At 40.1% G+C, this 16,322-nt stretch overlaps 1 long non-coding RNA gene across 2 annotated transcripts; it reads right to left on the bottom strand.

Moving 5' to 3' along the window:
- Positions 1-3,221: 3,221 nt before the first annotated feature.
- On the bottom strand, positions 3,222-12,828 carry LOC145439067 (uncharacterized). 2 transcript variants are annotated; one of them, XR_013915088.1, is made up of 4 exons: positions 11,797-12,828; positions 10,955-11,294; positions 4,209-10,542; positions 3,222-3,416 (listed from the first exon to the last, which is right to left on the bottom strand). It is a non-coding gene; the product is annotated as an uncharacterized LOC145439067 (long non-coding RNA). The 2 variants fall into 2 exon arrangements; XR_013915087.1 differs by lacking the exons at positions 10,955-11,294; positions 11,797-12,828 and having other exon boundaries at positions 4,209-5,440.
- Positions 12,829-16,322: the final 3,494 nt, after the last annotated feature.

Below are 16,322 nucleotides of genomic sequence, written 5' to 3'. Positions count from 1 at the left end.
TGTTGTTCTCTATCATATCGAGAAATTAATGTATGAGTGCTTGACAGTTGATGCAGTCACTGAGGCAGTGGAATACAGAAAGGCTTGGTGTCTGTAGCATACAGTGGCGGCTCGTGACAATATCGGGTGGTGGGGCAAGGGCTGCAAGCGACTTTTTATCAAGATGACGTCACAATCGCGTTTTCCAACGTAAACAAGTAACTTAATGATGGTACGGTAACATGAATTCCCGGCAACAGTGATTTTAACGTATGTGCCACGAGACTCGAGAGGTCCGCCGGTGAGCTGTGACTTGAAGTATGGTAACTGCGTAAACGGCGTACGGAAAAAAGATTCAACACGGTTCATGTTCGCACTAGGCCTGACTAATTATCTGCAGAAATGGAAATGACTATAACTCGAGAGATAGCGTAAGCCTAATTGGAAAGGTCAACGAGTTCGGACAGATACGCAATTGTTATCTCATAGATTGGGCCTGTCATATTGAATCCAAAACATCATTCTGAAGAACTAAGAATAGCAGCCTCGGAAATTCGGTCTCGGTACAGCATAGAAGATTTTGGCCTTGAAACTGGAGACTGTAACACGACACATACGGCTTTATTACTGTCTATAGGTCTGCTGCGAAATCGCCTTTGGAATATATATATTACCGAATAAATACGTGGATGAAAGCCTTAAACTTAGTACACTGTTACATGACATCATCGAGAAGTGTCCTCATGGCCCTTTTCGGTATGGCACACTGTCAAAATTAATGCGAACAGACCAACACCGAATTTTGCGTAAAATTTACTGAGGAATAGGCTGATCAAGTGATCAGCTGTTAGCCGCCATCGAAAACTAAATAGCTATCGCGCTTGAGGGGGTTGTAAGCAAATGGCTTGACGGCCACAATTTCACGGTGAAATTGACATTGGAGGATATAATATCAAAGTAAATATTTGAATGGAATCTGAGAATGATATCATCATCTCAGTTAACGTTACCGCAGATACAACGGCTTTTGCGTGATATCCGCAATGCGTTGAAGGCTAAAGTGTCAGATCGGAGCGCATCTCTACCATGCTCGACCTTGATAACGAAATTACTGCCCTAATCATTGAGTGTCAACCTTGAGACTTGGCATAGCGTTCGATATAAAAATCAAGACATACTGTTCAAAAGCTTATGACGGATCTAGGTAAGGAGCATCGTTAAAATCAATAGAGACCAATACCGGCTTTGCGTATAATCTGTTAGCGATAAATGAGAGTCAGCTCTCACTCGAATTAGGAAACGAAATTACCACTAACACAGTTCAGTGACAAACTTTACACTTGGTACAGCGTTCGATACTAACGTTAAGACTTACCGTGCCAAATGTCATAACCGATCTCAGTATTGAACATCGTCAAAATCAATGGATTGGATACCAATACCAGCTTTTGAGTAACATCTGTTTGCGATACATGAAGGATCAGCACACACTCAACTTCGGAAACGGAATTACTACCCTAAACTTTAAGTAAAAACCCTGAAACTTGGGGCAGTGTTAAATACCACCATCACGACATGACATACCAAGTTTCAAGAGTTTTCATGGTGTGAAACACCATAAAAATCGACCTATACCACCAAAGGTCGACTAAACGCATATGACGGTAACCGAGTTCAGCTATAGATACGATTGTTACATCACACCTTAAGGGCACAGAGCTAATTTGCCCCGGTTGCTCGGTCATTTTATGAATAGGAGAGAGTAAATTACCGTTTCTTTATTGTGCGCGGCTTTGAGAGAATAGACAGTGAAAGCTTGTTATGAGCGCTACCGGGGCATGCCCCGGCTAGGCATTCGCAAAGCAAAAACACAGAAGAGAACTCGATTTTCGTAGAGACTACGCTATATATGGGCATGGGCATTTACAAGCGAAAGGACAAGAAGAATACGATTTTCGCTGTGGTTTCGGTATATTTAGATTGGTGTGCGTCTATAAATGGTAAAGAATTGTTATTGAAGAGAATTTTAGGTGGGGCAATGCCCCAGTTGCCCTATAGGACGAGCCGCCACTGGTAGCATAATAGGCTACAGCTAGAACTCCAGAAATTTGGATCGGCAACCGGAAATAGCGCCTTTAACTGGGTCACCCAGATTATGCGTTTTCAGCATTGAAATATGATATTGGTTCGTTAATGGAAAAGTGTGTGCATATAAGACGTCATCTTATTCATTGACAAACCCATGTATACCCATCGAAATATTCATTTTGCGATCTATCGGGAGCTGTGCAATGTGTATCCATTGCGAGACTTCGGACAGAACGCGCAAGAGCTGTAGTTGCCGCTTGTGGGCACTGCCGGGACCAGTGTGCATTGCTTCGCGACTTACGACGCGCAACTCGCAACGCGCAACTCGCGATGTTGCGTCGCGAGGTCAGTGTGCAGAGGCCTTTACGAAGCTGGAAGGGCGAGTGTTTCGCACATAGCAATATCTGCAATTGTGACATTAACCTGGAGGCCATAGGAAAGACCGCTGTTTCAACTCGCATTGATACCGCAAAATACAAGAAGTGTGTCATGGTGATTCATTTGAGCCAGTCGATGAATAATTTTTCCACAGGTCGATCAGCACCAACGACCACAGACTACAGGCAGCTGCTGCAGAGGGTACCTTGGGCATTCCATATTGTCAACTACCAGCAATCATTCCTCACAAACGATTGCACATCGCAATTGTTCAAAGCAATATTACCCGATTCCACAAAGTTTTCTTGGGCCAGGACCAAGACTACAAGCGTTATTGTGACTGGAGTTTTTGCTCCATACGCTCAAAAATGATTTTGTCTAAACTTGGTGTACGGCCTTTAACCATCTTGGTTGACGCCTCTAACGAGGTGAAGAATTTTGGTTTCCCACCCTGGGGGGCGGGGTCAAGACCAACGGTTTTTTGGGGGGGCGACGAAGTGCTGTTTCGGCCCTGAGTAAAGGTAAACCTAGACCTGAACTGTCGTGAGGTCCGAAGCACTTCCTAAAAACAAGGAGTTGCTGGAGCAGATTGTTTCTCGTGAAAAGTATGGAATGTGATATGCCACGGCTCGTATAAATACAAAGTATTTACAAAAACGATTATTTCATGCTAATCTAATTTTTCGACTGTCCTTATTTTTGGGTCCATGTCGATGGCAACCCTGAGTATACATGAGCAAATATGTCAGACAATGATTTAAATCATACTGCAAATGTCCTTGCTATATCAAAAACCGTTTTGTGATGTTTATTCAAGTTTGTACACGAAGTAAAATAATTTCACAAAAGCAAATCTTCCGGTTTGCGGTTTGGATCATCTCATTGTAGTCTTAGGCGAATTTGTAGTCAAAGTCGTATTCGAAGTCGTCACTAGCTGTCGCTCGTAGGCTTGTATTTTTCGTAACCTCTTCCTGCAGACAATATATAGATAACTGAAAACGCAAGATGGCGCAGTAAGTGTAAGCGCGAGTTTAGGATCATGAATTCTAAATATATTTATATATCAAGCATATAATTGTTTAGGGAATTAGTTAGATGTCACATTCATCATCATAATCCATTCGTGGGCCGCACTATATAAATTGGAAATATAAACCAAAACGCAACATTGGTATTTGATTATATAGTGAGGATATGGATATAATGTATATGTTTAAAACAAACGAACCATTGATTTGATGACATCGTACACGCGTCAGAAACATTGGCGAGATTTCATAAGTTCATCAACATCAATCACCAATTTCAAAACTAGGGATGAATGACGGCTGTCCAGATTCTTAGAAGAGGATGGATAGGATTTTATCGATATTTTTAATTCGTTTCTTGAGCCTTTAGCGGGCCGCACAAAACGGTGTTGCGGGCCGTAGTTTGCCCACCCCTGATATATGGTAAAGATCAGAAGGAAAATGACGAAGGTTCACTGTTCGTTACTGTGATCAAGACTGATTCAACTCATTTCTGTGAAAGTCTTGAATGATATCGACGGCCTCACATTCATAATATACTCCTTGTTGTGACTCTCAACAAGTTTATTCAAACAGATAAAATAGGGTTTACATATGCGACTATTCTTCAAGTATCGGCCTTGATACACTAGGGTCGACCTCGATCGGACTCGAACCCACAACCCATTGGTGAAATTTATGTATAAAGAGCCCCAATAAGTTGAGTTGATCATGATCACCTAATGGAGCACTTACGAGACGGCGCGAATTGTTGCCGATTTTCGCTGGGAAGTGGTGGCTCTGTATCCTTTACGCATATAACGTCGGCATATGCATTATTGGTTTTAGCTGACGATTCATATTCTTCATCTTCAGATGATGACGCACGCCCACAACACTTCTGAAACCAGCCACAACATGACATTCTGATATCATTACCGTAGATAGGCTGAAAACAAACTCATTTCACTTCAGCAAGCTATCGATTTGCCGATGTTACAATGTAGACGCCATAATTGCGCATAATCGTTACGGCGAATTGTAGCAAAGCTGAAACGTACCATCCTTGCACAAATCATCACATTTGAGACCACAAATTCCTATATTTCCCACCCTAGATAATATATGATGGATGCAAATGCAGTCTTCTTTTTCGATAAGACAGCCAACATAGTACGACCTGAAGGTCTCGGAAAAGTACCGACCTGTCCCTGACACAAAAATGACCATTGCATATAGACCGAGACCTTCGCAGCGAGCGCTACATGCAGGTGTAGCCCGTCGATCTATAGATAATATTTCTTCAACCGGGTGCATCGTACACCCTGGGGCAGTGGTCGGGAACCTATGGATCGCGAGCCATATATGTCTCTTTTGGCTATAATATATGGCTCTTTTCGAAATATTTATTATTGTACTTAATTTATCAATATTGCAGGAATTTGTTGGTAAATTTTCATCATGGAAGAGTATTTATTCCCGTGGCTGTATAACCTTGTCTTTGAGAGGTCAAGACAGTGGTGAATTCATGGTTAGGGACTCGAACCCCTTTTACAAAATCCTCCAATATAAGTTGCTTTCGCGCCGGCGACCAATATCACTCGCGAGTTCGATGCAGCCGGCATCGCGCTCCTCGAAATCTTGGATTGCACGATAAAATGGTTGATCAAATGATCAAAGGGAATAGCAGACATCGCGACGCCTGTATGGCAATGCAGTTTTCAAATACACATTGTCTTCCTGATCTAAGGCGAGACATGAACTGCCATGGAAGTGACATTCACAATAACAAATTCAAATTACATACAACGCCATTGCTATCCGTGTACTTGAATTGAATGGTAAGTAGATTTTGTAGTACCACCATTAAAATATGGACATGAAGCGCAACGATATGCCACGGCCGAATACTTTGAGAATTCAGAAGTCGGAAGAAGATTTTCGGAATCAGTGCGACACTTACATTCGTATATTATCAATTATTATGATTTAATAGTAGATTCACATTGAAATGAACCCGAATATTTAAAGTCGCAAAGAGTGAGTTTTTCTGCAATGCCATGCATCAAATTTGCAGACTTAGAGGATCTGGGGTGTGGTATTTGACTTGTTTGAGGGGGAGGGGGTTATGGCTATGCTGTTTGGCTTTTTTGGGGTAGATTATTCCCGCATTGCGCCTTTTTCTTGCTGTGTACCGAGCAGACATATGTGATTACTTTATGAATGTAATCGATTGCGATTACGATTACTTCTGAATGACGCGATCACGATTACGATTACGATTACAGCAAAATCAGGAAGTAGTCGATTACGATTACGATTACATTGGAAAGGACTCACGAATACATTTATTTTACATTTTAGAAGTTATATCGGAAGACAATATATGGATTGCGCTGAAAAGGCCTGATGAGATAAGAGACTTCCTCTAAAAAAGATGCGTCATTTTCTTGTTACGTCATAATGTACCAATTGCCCATTTTTATAAAGGGCGATTTATCGCACCCGACGATTTACATTCTTTCCAGATCCTTGACTGCCGCGCCCCAAATTTCCCAATAGGGTTGGGAATGAGCAGGAACGGTACTCAAAAGTATTTCGTAAACCAACATAACTTATAGAGTATTTTCGAGAGATTTAATTAAGTTGAAAATTCTCTCTAGATAGCTTGATTTTAAAATGCATACGTCTCCCCATCAAGAAAGAAAGCATACATGATTTATAGTAAGGTAGCATTTAAAACAAATAGTTGTTTAAAACACTTTGTTTCAAACAGTGTTTTAAACAAAGGCATTCAAAAACCTAAATTGTGTTTTTTAAGTTGTAAAATTATGCCATAATTGTGTAAATACTTTCCAAAAAACATTTTGTATGAGCCTCCGGACAATTACCACCCGATTTAGCCGACGTACATCGATATGGGATGGTTGGAACCCTCAAAAGAGTCTGTTCAACAGTTATACCACAGCTACTTCGTCAAAGGAACTATATTTACCCTATATATTTTCAAATGTCAATGTCAATCGGTTATGACGTCCCAAATAAATATTTGTGACGAAGTGGCTTGAAAAAAACATATTTTAAACAAGGGCCTTGTTTCATACATGTTTGCTTTAAATTGCTTTGTGTTTTAAATGCAACCCTAATTTATAGTAATTTTAGGCATTTAGGTTCCAGTCAATATCGTGCCACGACACACCAAAAGACATATGCAGTTTCGACCAACACGCGACTTAACGAAGTGTGCTACTAAAGAAAGAACTAGGCCGAAACTTAGGGTATGTGTCCATTGTCATTAGGCGCGCTGGGTGGGCGTGACTAATAGTCCGATCCTTCCAATCTGAGCCCACTAGGCAGATGCCACCCGGGCACGCACAGAGCATTAAAGACATGACAATTTGTGTGTGCGTCTCACAAAAGTTTTTCTTTCAGTCTGCTACGTTCGGCATACAACAATATGTCACAGACCGGAGGTCACGAATTGACAACATACATTAAAGTAGGCCTAATTACAACAAGATACCAGACATTATAATTATGAATTAAGTGCCCCCAGCTCTACAGGTAAATCTCACCATCGGGTGCTGAGAGATGATTAAAAATTAATAGTAATATAATGCAATTACCAATATTATTGACGAAATTCAGTCTTCAACTTTAAAATACCACCCTATAGGGGTCAAAGACCAACGTTTGGACTGGGGGACGAATTACTGTTTTGGTACTGATTCTAGCTACAACCCACGCTAACATGTTATATAAGCCCATGGCTATGGCGGCGAGGCCCAATGTTGAGTAAGAATTGTGAAATAACGATTGGCGCCCGTTTCAAGTAGATTCATATGAGAATAAGATGCGGAGAACATAAGATCCTGTCTTCAGCTTGTTGCAGATAATGTACTGCAAGCTGCCGTTACGAGAAACGAAAAAACGGCTCCGTTATGATATATATCAGCAGCTGTTAATTTTTAATGCTTCGTTGTGGAAACCGTTATGTTTTATTTGACGAGTACAAAATTTCAAATCTTTGTCCGGTGTACGTACGTACTACATAGGCCTAATGCTCGCCAAGCAGCAACGGTCAAACTGCGTTTAACTATGCATAACCATTAACCAAACATCAATACGCAAGTTACTATTTTAAACTAGGCAGAGTAGTGATTAATTATCCTGCTGCCAGGTAGTGGTGTGTGGAACGTGTTGATAACCTGCATGATAAACGGTGGGTGTTCTTACAATCACACTAATGTACGTACAGTCGTACATCGAATATCTATTTACTGTGGATACTTCTTACGCAATGACGAGCAAAGTTAATAGGCTACTTTTGACGTAATAATGGGCAGTGGCGTTTGAAAATCAGACGTTTGTGCTATCACGAAACTGGTATCCTTGTTCATGAATGTTCATCGTTCAGGTTATGTCATAGTCCTTGTAAAAATAAAAAGTAATCGTTCTTTCACGGAGAAATCGATTAGATATGGGAGTAGTCGATTACGATTACGATTACTTCGGAATTTTTTCGAATGTAATCGATTGCGATTACGATTACTTGAAAATGCTGTAATCGTCGTAATCGATTACGATTACTAATCGCGATTACCCCATGTCTGGTACCGAGGTGGTATCGCCAGAGTAACAAATTTGACAGATCTGCAGGAACTAGGTTATCTCGAGTATCTCATACACTACTAATTCAACAAAAATTATAAATGCAACTTTTGTTAAAATTAAGTGCAACTTTCTCGCGATTTTAGTACAACAAAAACTTGCCCTATAATAATAACCATTCTGGGCCAGCTTCAAGCAATTCCTTGCTGAATGGGATACTACAAAGAAGCGGAAAAATAATTTTTTATACAATGTACATATAGTATGTCTTGTGCCTACTGAGGTTGCGATGTCAGAACAATCAATCCAATGATGCAATCAACTATTGTGACTCTTACATTATATGCAATGGTTTCAAGGCTGGACGTTTTAACCGACTACAAAGATTACTGTGATGCTCTAAATCCATTACGATTCGTTACGATGGTGCAGCATACTTCCACAGGAAGTTGATAATTGATAATAAATTAAAATTATGGCTATTTTATGTTACAATAAGACGACTTTCTGAAGTACATTAAATCTAGATCAAATACACTTTACACTACACGTCTACACGTCCGAATTTAATGCACACCCTTTTCAATGGCATACGACATATGGACATGCCGGAATATTTGGTTACTTCAGCATTAACTTCCAGTTACTATATAATCAGAATTACTTTCGTTGCTGTTGCCCGTAGGATTGTCATAGCCGGGTACAAAAGCGACCGTTTCCCCTACCATTTTCGACATGTACATTGTGACTCCAGACGTGCCACTACGTCCCATCAGAGTAGGATGAAAAACTTTATGTAGTCTGCATAGGCCTATAATTAGATTATATGAATATATTGTTGAGCCAATAATATAACAGATACAGCTAAATTTTTACTAACCCTGCATTTTTCCAAATAGCTCGGTGGCCCACCTCAAAATGCTCTTGTGGCTAACTGTTTGAGAACCTCTGATCTAGCGATAGCCATATTCAGGTGGATCTCTGAAAGCGTATAAGCATGTCTACCATAAATAAGAATCGACTGTGGTCGGTTGATTTGTACGCGATGCACGCAAATTGGAGGTGTTCCGGTTCAAGATTCAACAAACCACTTTAGAACAATGTAAAGAGCCGATAACTCAGTACAAATCTCGATTACTTCATCAATCAAGCTATTTCTCATTCGTAAGCCGTGGAAATATGTAGGCTATGTTAGGCGCAAGTAGAACCGCATATATGGGTAGAACGTGTGAAGCAATTATTATGCCTGGAAAATCTTAAATCGTAAGCATGCAAAGCAATAAATTCCATGATTCTAAATACTCACTCTGCAGTAGAGATGTACATGATCAGTATTTTGGGTTCTAACCGGACAGGAATCCGGGCAATTTTGCCCGACTGTCGGATCCAGATCAGGACAGGATTCTAAATTTCTAGTGCTCGAAACTGACTTTCTATTTATTTACCTTGATGCTTTATGTATGAACTTGAACCCAGTTGGTTTCTGCATTACACCGCAAACTTCAACAAATTGTCGAGGTATAATTAGACAACATATCAACGACAGGGGCAATAAATGCTCAGCCTTTAGCAGGATATTTTGGGATCAGGACTTTAACATTGAAGACGAAAACAGAATCCGGGTTGGAACAGGATCGTATTTCATCGAACAGGATTGGATCCGGATCCCGAAAAACGATGATCCATACATCTCTACTCTGCAGTACTCAAAAGTTTCGTGCTTGTTTTATCTGATCTTCGTCGCCTCGCTGTATTCAGTCACGTACCTGTGAGGTACATCGAAGCATCCATTTATTCAACGAGATCAAATTACCATCAATAACAGTTCAATTAGTTCGAGACAATAGTAGTACTTCATAATACAACGTTGACATCATAGGGTAATTGAATGCGTTGGTCGGGGTTTGAGTAGGCCGCCTACGCTCGTCTGTTACATTTAAGACTAAATAGTATCAGTCTATACATGACGAACCAAGACAATGAAGACCAAAATCGATTCCAATGCCGGTCAAAAGCATGAGAAATGGGTATGGTTACAACTGTATGGACATGTTCAGTCACACAATGCTAAAAACGTATCCGCTGTGGCAGCCCCTGCTCCGGCAAAGCTGAATGCCAAAGTACAAGACTGTAACCAGGCGTGGTCAAAGTAGTCAATAAAGCTACTCAAGTAGAAATAGTGACGTAAAATCTACTCAAGTACGAGTAGAAGTACTTCTTCCATAAGCCACCTAAAACTACTTGAAGTAAAAGTACACTGTAAAAAATAAAAACCTCGATTTACCGCGAAATGTTTGGAAGCACGGTAGCCAGACATTTCGTGGTAATCTAACATTACCGTTAGTCAATGCAAATTCAACTTACACTCGTCCGGTAATCTCACTTTACACGCCAGACTGTAATGTTACAGTCCCCTCCGGGTATATCCAATCTACATGTTCTCCTGTACATTTGAGAGCGAGACCGCCTACCTACCTACCTACCAGAGATGAGCGGATTTGAAATTTCTATGTCCTAATCCAATCCAAATCCGAACCCTCAAATCCAAATCCAAAACCATAACTTTTTCATATTGAAGTCCATGTCCAATCCTAATCCGATTCCAACTGGAAATTCAGAAAAAATACCAATTTATGCAATGGAGGGATTCGAAAATTTTCTTTCACAATCAACGATTCACTTGATTCAAGATAACTTAGTAACCATAAGTACATTATTAACTGATCTGAATAAAGTTTGTCGCCATTCGCCACACGACATTTCAATCTCCCAGAAAATATGTAAATCCAATCCAAATCCGTTCTGAAAAAAATGTCTAATCCAAATCCGACAAAATTTTACAAATCCTGTTTTTTAAAAACCTAATCCTAATCCATGCTCATCTCTGCTACCTACATGCTGTCCCTGCAAATCAGGATACATACCAACTTGTAAATTAACGTACGTACATCCATACCTATCGCAAAGCAACCCGATGCTAAAATATCGCAAAATTTTCTTCACACTTCCAAAACGACAGTGGAACAAACTGTATATTCATTCATGATATCACGATGAAGGGGTAATCGATGGAAAAGTATTGCTGCTGGAGGTCTAATTCTTCTTCAGGAGACATGCAGTAACACGAGTGGTCGCAAGAAAAGATGAATTAATTCCACCACCGGCGAAACTTCCAATTATTTCTTTTTCTCGTCCTCATTCCTTCTGTGTAACTAGTATCTTGCAGTTCCACTAAAAAGAATTCATGAGTAAGTCGCTATATAAAGCAAAGTTCCTAACCTAGACATGACATTATAAAGACTACTAAGACAAATAGGCTAACAAAAATATAAGGTAACATGTTTTGAAGTACCGGTACTGGTACATTGTGTGATGAAGGCTCCGCCTTGTACATGATATAGCAGAGATTCATGACTTAGTTTATCTAATGTATTGAAGCAAAAGGTTCCTCACCAATTCCACTCTGGATATGAAGTGGCATGTGTGCCAAACAAATCCGGCAGTGGATGAAAACATCTCTATGCTATGGCCCGAAAATGACATAAACAAGCCAACAGTTTCAACTCCTCCGCGGCGGAGTATGTGGTGTCACAGGTCACTATATAAGTCGACTAGTATCCCAAAATAGAACAGAGAATGCGGAGAATGAAATATTTCAATCATGAAATCAAAGTGGTGTGCACATTGCACAGTCGCAGATATTCACGGTAACAAATACTATGTCGTACTGTACCTTTAACGATGCGTATCCCATTCAGCGTTCCTAGGAATCTTCCACGATCGTGTCCGCTTTCTTCAAGCACAACAAACTTCGCTCCACCCTTTGCTCAAATCTCAACAATGGCCAGATAACGATACGACACTCTTACGATTTCGAAATACGTCGTATTCATCCGCTGACATGCCACCAATAATATTTGCTGGCCACGTTATAATGTTTGACTTAGGTTATTTCTCTTTCATACAGAAACATTTATCATGACATATAGTTCCTTTCTTTTCCATCTAATTTCGTATAAATTGATATTTATCCCAAGTGTTGTTAACTACTTACTGTACTTACTAAACGAGACGCTCCTTGTGATGTCACAGTTGTGCGTTGGCTGTTTACTACGAATCTCAGAAAACCAGTAACGCGTAACGGTATCCTATTGTAACCTATTACAGGTCGCCTTGTCCGCCATTAGCAAATGGTCAGCTGAGCATGCGGTGCTGATATTTCTAGTTTCCCGAACAATATTATACATCCTAAACTGATTTTCTAACTTATCAGCCGTATCCGTAACAACGAACGTAACCAGCGAGAACGGCCGTATAGCCATATAGCCTTATAATATAACATAATGGCTATGGTGTAACTACATTAGCTACGATTGTCAGTTGTTTCTTGTACCCTACTATGTACTATACTAAAATTGGTACTAGGGCCAACAATTTCCGTACGACAGACCCCAGTTTCGCGAACGAGGTTGAATCAAGTCAAATCACCTCGAGAATGAAATATCAGTAACATTCATTTCCACGTATATATTGGCTGCAACGATTATGAAGCTAATCAATCTTCCCAATTGCCTGGTAAACTGCAGTTACGAGTAACTGTCAGTAATTTTGCGAAGAAATTCTGGTAACTTGACTTACATCTAAACTAAGGTAATATTACATATCAAAATGTAAAATTACAAGCTACGCACAGTTATTGGCTGCGACCGGTAATTCGTTGTAAAATTGACAGAGATTTCCCAGTAAATCTACCAGATTTTTTACAGTGTAGAATTGACTGACTCTAAATCTACTCAAGTAAGTAAGTAGTTGAGAAAATGGCCGTAATTCATTCGCATTGACCAGGGGTGTCAAACTCAATTTGCTTCGCATGCCGGGTTCAAACCTTCAGAGCACTCGCGGGCAGGACCAGTCAAATGATTTTAAAATGTTACCTCAAAATCCATGCCATTGTTTTTCATTTGAATACTCAATTATATTAAGCCTATATATATTATAATAATTACGGTATATCACGGACCATATAGGGTTGTATTCTATTAACACCTTTATTCGCAAACAATGAAATTGACAAAATTACGATGATTGGTGGGTTGAATACTGCTAAAACAGCGGCTTTACTGACGATAAACGCTGGCATATTGCTATGTTTGCTTTGTTTTAGTTGTAATCTGACTATACAGTCCTGTGTAGTGTGTAGGCATATGCATTGTGAGGTATACAAGCGATTAACCGTAAACGCAGACGTTGAAATTCATTTTATATCGCGATTCGTGTTTCTCTGGAAGCCCAGGAGAAGTCATAAGCGCAGAAGGCGCGCGGCCACAGATATTTGAATTAAATTTTTGTGTCATAATCATATATCCATGTACCCGCATAAAAGGGTTTCTAACTGACTTCTGCTCATAACTACAGTACTTTGTGGTCCGTTTTTTCATAAAACCGTGAACTCACTGTGCGCTTTTTTGCCTCCTCGAAATTGGGTGTCAATGGCAGCGACTTCTTGCTGATTGTGACAACAGTGTAACCGCAACAACACTGTCGGATGGTTATAATGTGGCCTATGAATGCTCGATATTTTCGGTATTGAGGGATTATTTAATGAAAGTATTTCGTACTAAAAATCTTAACATTTGTCAGAATTGTACCAGATAATAGAGCCATTTGTCAGAATCGCGTCGCGTGCCGTATATTTGATACCCCTTGCATAGACAGTCAAAATATGCAAATTGGGCTATGTTGAAGGTGCATAGAGCTTGATTCGTATTGATGCATCCCAGGAGGTATCAATTTTCGACAGCATAAGCATTCGTCTGAATCATGGGATGCAAATGATTGTATTGATATGGAAATGCCATATTAATCCTTTGTTTACTCGAACACCACGTTTTAGAAAATGTTCGGATTGTTCGCGAAACGCTGGTGGAACCTGTGCTGTGAGAGCGACCAATCATTCAATGATCGTGCGAGTTACTGAGCCGCCCTCCATTGTTCTATCACGAATAAATTGACCGCAGACGAAGTCATCGGAGCTTACAGCATGCGTGGTCGAAAACTAGTATAGTAAAGTAATCTAATAGCAAAATATTTATCTCTGTTCTATAGACTGCTCAATGTGCTCTGTTCTCACCTTAACCAAACCTCTTGTTTAATTTAAATAGAATTCGAATATAGTTCATAAGTTTATAATACTCGTCAACCATTGGTATATATAGGCTTGAATTGTATCTCATGGGTGTGTATGTGGTTAGTGTATTGAATCATATCAATTCATTTCTACTTTCTTATGTCACTTGTTCTATTCTCTATTCTATTCGGTTAATAAATATAAACCTAGACTATATACAGTTACTTACGTATAGTTTAGCAGTTCTACGTGTGTGTGGGGGATACAACGTCTTTTTATATGTAGGCCCTACATTTAACTCTACATTCATTCCTCGATTCAAAATGAATGACCGCTCAATCTATATTTCTAACAGTCAGCCAACTACAATGGCGTAATCATGCTTCGAACTTCGAAAAAGCAACTTGACTCGACTCGTGACTTGACTTGACTTGACTTGACTTGACTTGACTTGACTTGACTCGACTTGACTCGAGTCACCTCCAAATATCGGGTGACTTGACTTGACTCGAGTCACTTTCGAATATCGATTGACTTTACTTGACTCGAGTCAAAATGAGCAATGACTCGAGATGACTAGTGACTCGAAGGTATTGACTTGATCCCAACTCTGATAGGCACTGTCTGTCTGTCACAATCTGTCATCATGAGTATCCCAACTATTTAGATATCTCTCTTCCCTTTATTTGATATGTATAGGTAAAACCTCCCACCTTGTTCCTCACTTTTTCCGAGGTGTTCGGCGCAGCGATGACTGTCAACTTTTTTGCTCATACTTATCCTTGATCCATGAAAGTTTGTAAGCATCACTTCTACGCGATCCACATACTTCTTAGCTCTTCTCGTTCCGATGCAAGTCAATACGATATCTGATCTTGCGTAAAAAGCACTTAACGATGTTGACGAGTCGGTGGCGATGCAATTGCTAAACCATCTATTATTGCAATCTTAATCTTCCTCTACATCCTATATCGCAGCATCAGTAGAAATCAGATCTGCCAGGAACGGTAAACTACAACAGGAATTTCAAGTGAGTGTACAACTGAGTGCAAAGCAGTGTCAACGTTGGGGTAGTGCCATGATATTATGGTTACCATAAGTCCTCTTTTAAAAAGATTTGTCCTCTTTTTAGACTTTTTTGACAGTGTCCTCGGAGGACGCCCTTTTGTCCTCTTTTTTGAGATTTTGTCCTCTTCTTTGAAAATTCTAGTGAAATTTACGGTAAAATTCGACTGACATGCCGCAAATCAGCACCGAAGTACGCTCTGGCGGGAGCTGAGCTGGAAAGTTGACCTCTTTTCATTTTTTTAGGCAACCACCTGATAATGTTAAAGAAAAACTGTATTTCGGGCACTGAGCGAGAAAGTTGACCTTTTTTTAGTCGACCCATCACGAAGTGGGGAAACTTTACCATTTTTCCAGGATATTCCTCCGGTTTGCAAGTCTGAAAGTTCTGAAAAAGTGTCCTCTTTTCAGATTTCCAGAATTTGGTAACCCTCAGCTCCACTCTCGTTTTGCCACACAGAATTGTTGTGTGACAATGCCAAACGTCGATCACAATGAAACATTAGACGCTGATTTTGGGGGTTCCAGCGCCATGTGCAGAATAAAATTCATATTTCTGTAATCAGCACGGCAGCTGCTTCCCATTGATACCCGTTTCATCGAATGTAGCGCTCGACAAGCCGGTCAGAAATGACCGTAAAGTTGTCTTTGGTCAAAAGGTAAGTATGGCGTCGGCTCAGAACCAGGATTTTCTCCTCTAAATACACACTACACGTGGACACGCACGATTGATGGCATTTGCGATTTCACCTTCCTTGAATAACTGGCTTCCGGTACATTTCTCCTTGAAAGCTCCGCACTTTGTGTGCAATTGTTGACCTTTTCATAATTTGATGTGCATGTCTCGGGCTTGTAATTAGCTAAGACCGGAGTGTGAGAAGGCAACATAGCAGCCGAACGGTTATATTGGGGTATAAGGAAAAGAATAAAAATTGTTGTAATGAATTGTTGAAATTGTCAATTTTGGTAAAATTGTGTTGGATGAAACTCCTTCCAATCAGCATTGAATCGTTGGTCGAATGAATGTCCTACTGGTACAATGCCTGTTGTATCCGCTATCTGTCGTC

This window comes from Botryllus schlosseri, chromosome 5, assembly GCF_051294905.1.
Source record: "Botryllus schlosseri isolate E-star chromosome 5, Bs_hap1, whole genome shotgun sequence".
NCBI lineage: Eukaryota > Metazoa > Chordata > Ascidiacea > Stolidobranchia > Styelidae > Botryllus > Botryllus schlosseri.
Note: the sequence above shows the minus strand (reverse complement) of the source record. Positions and strands in the feature narration are given on the sequence as shown.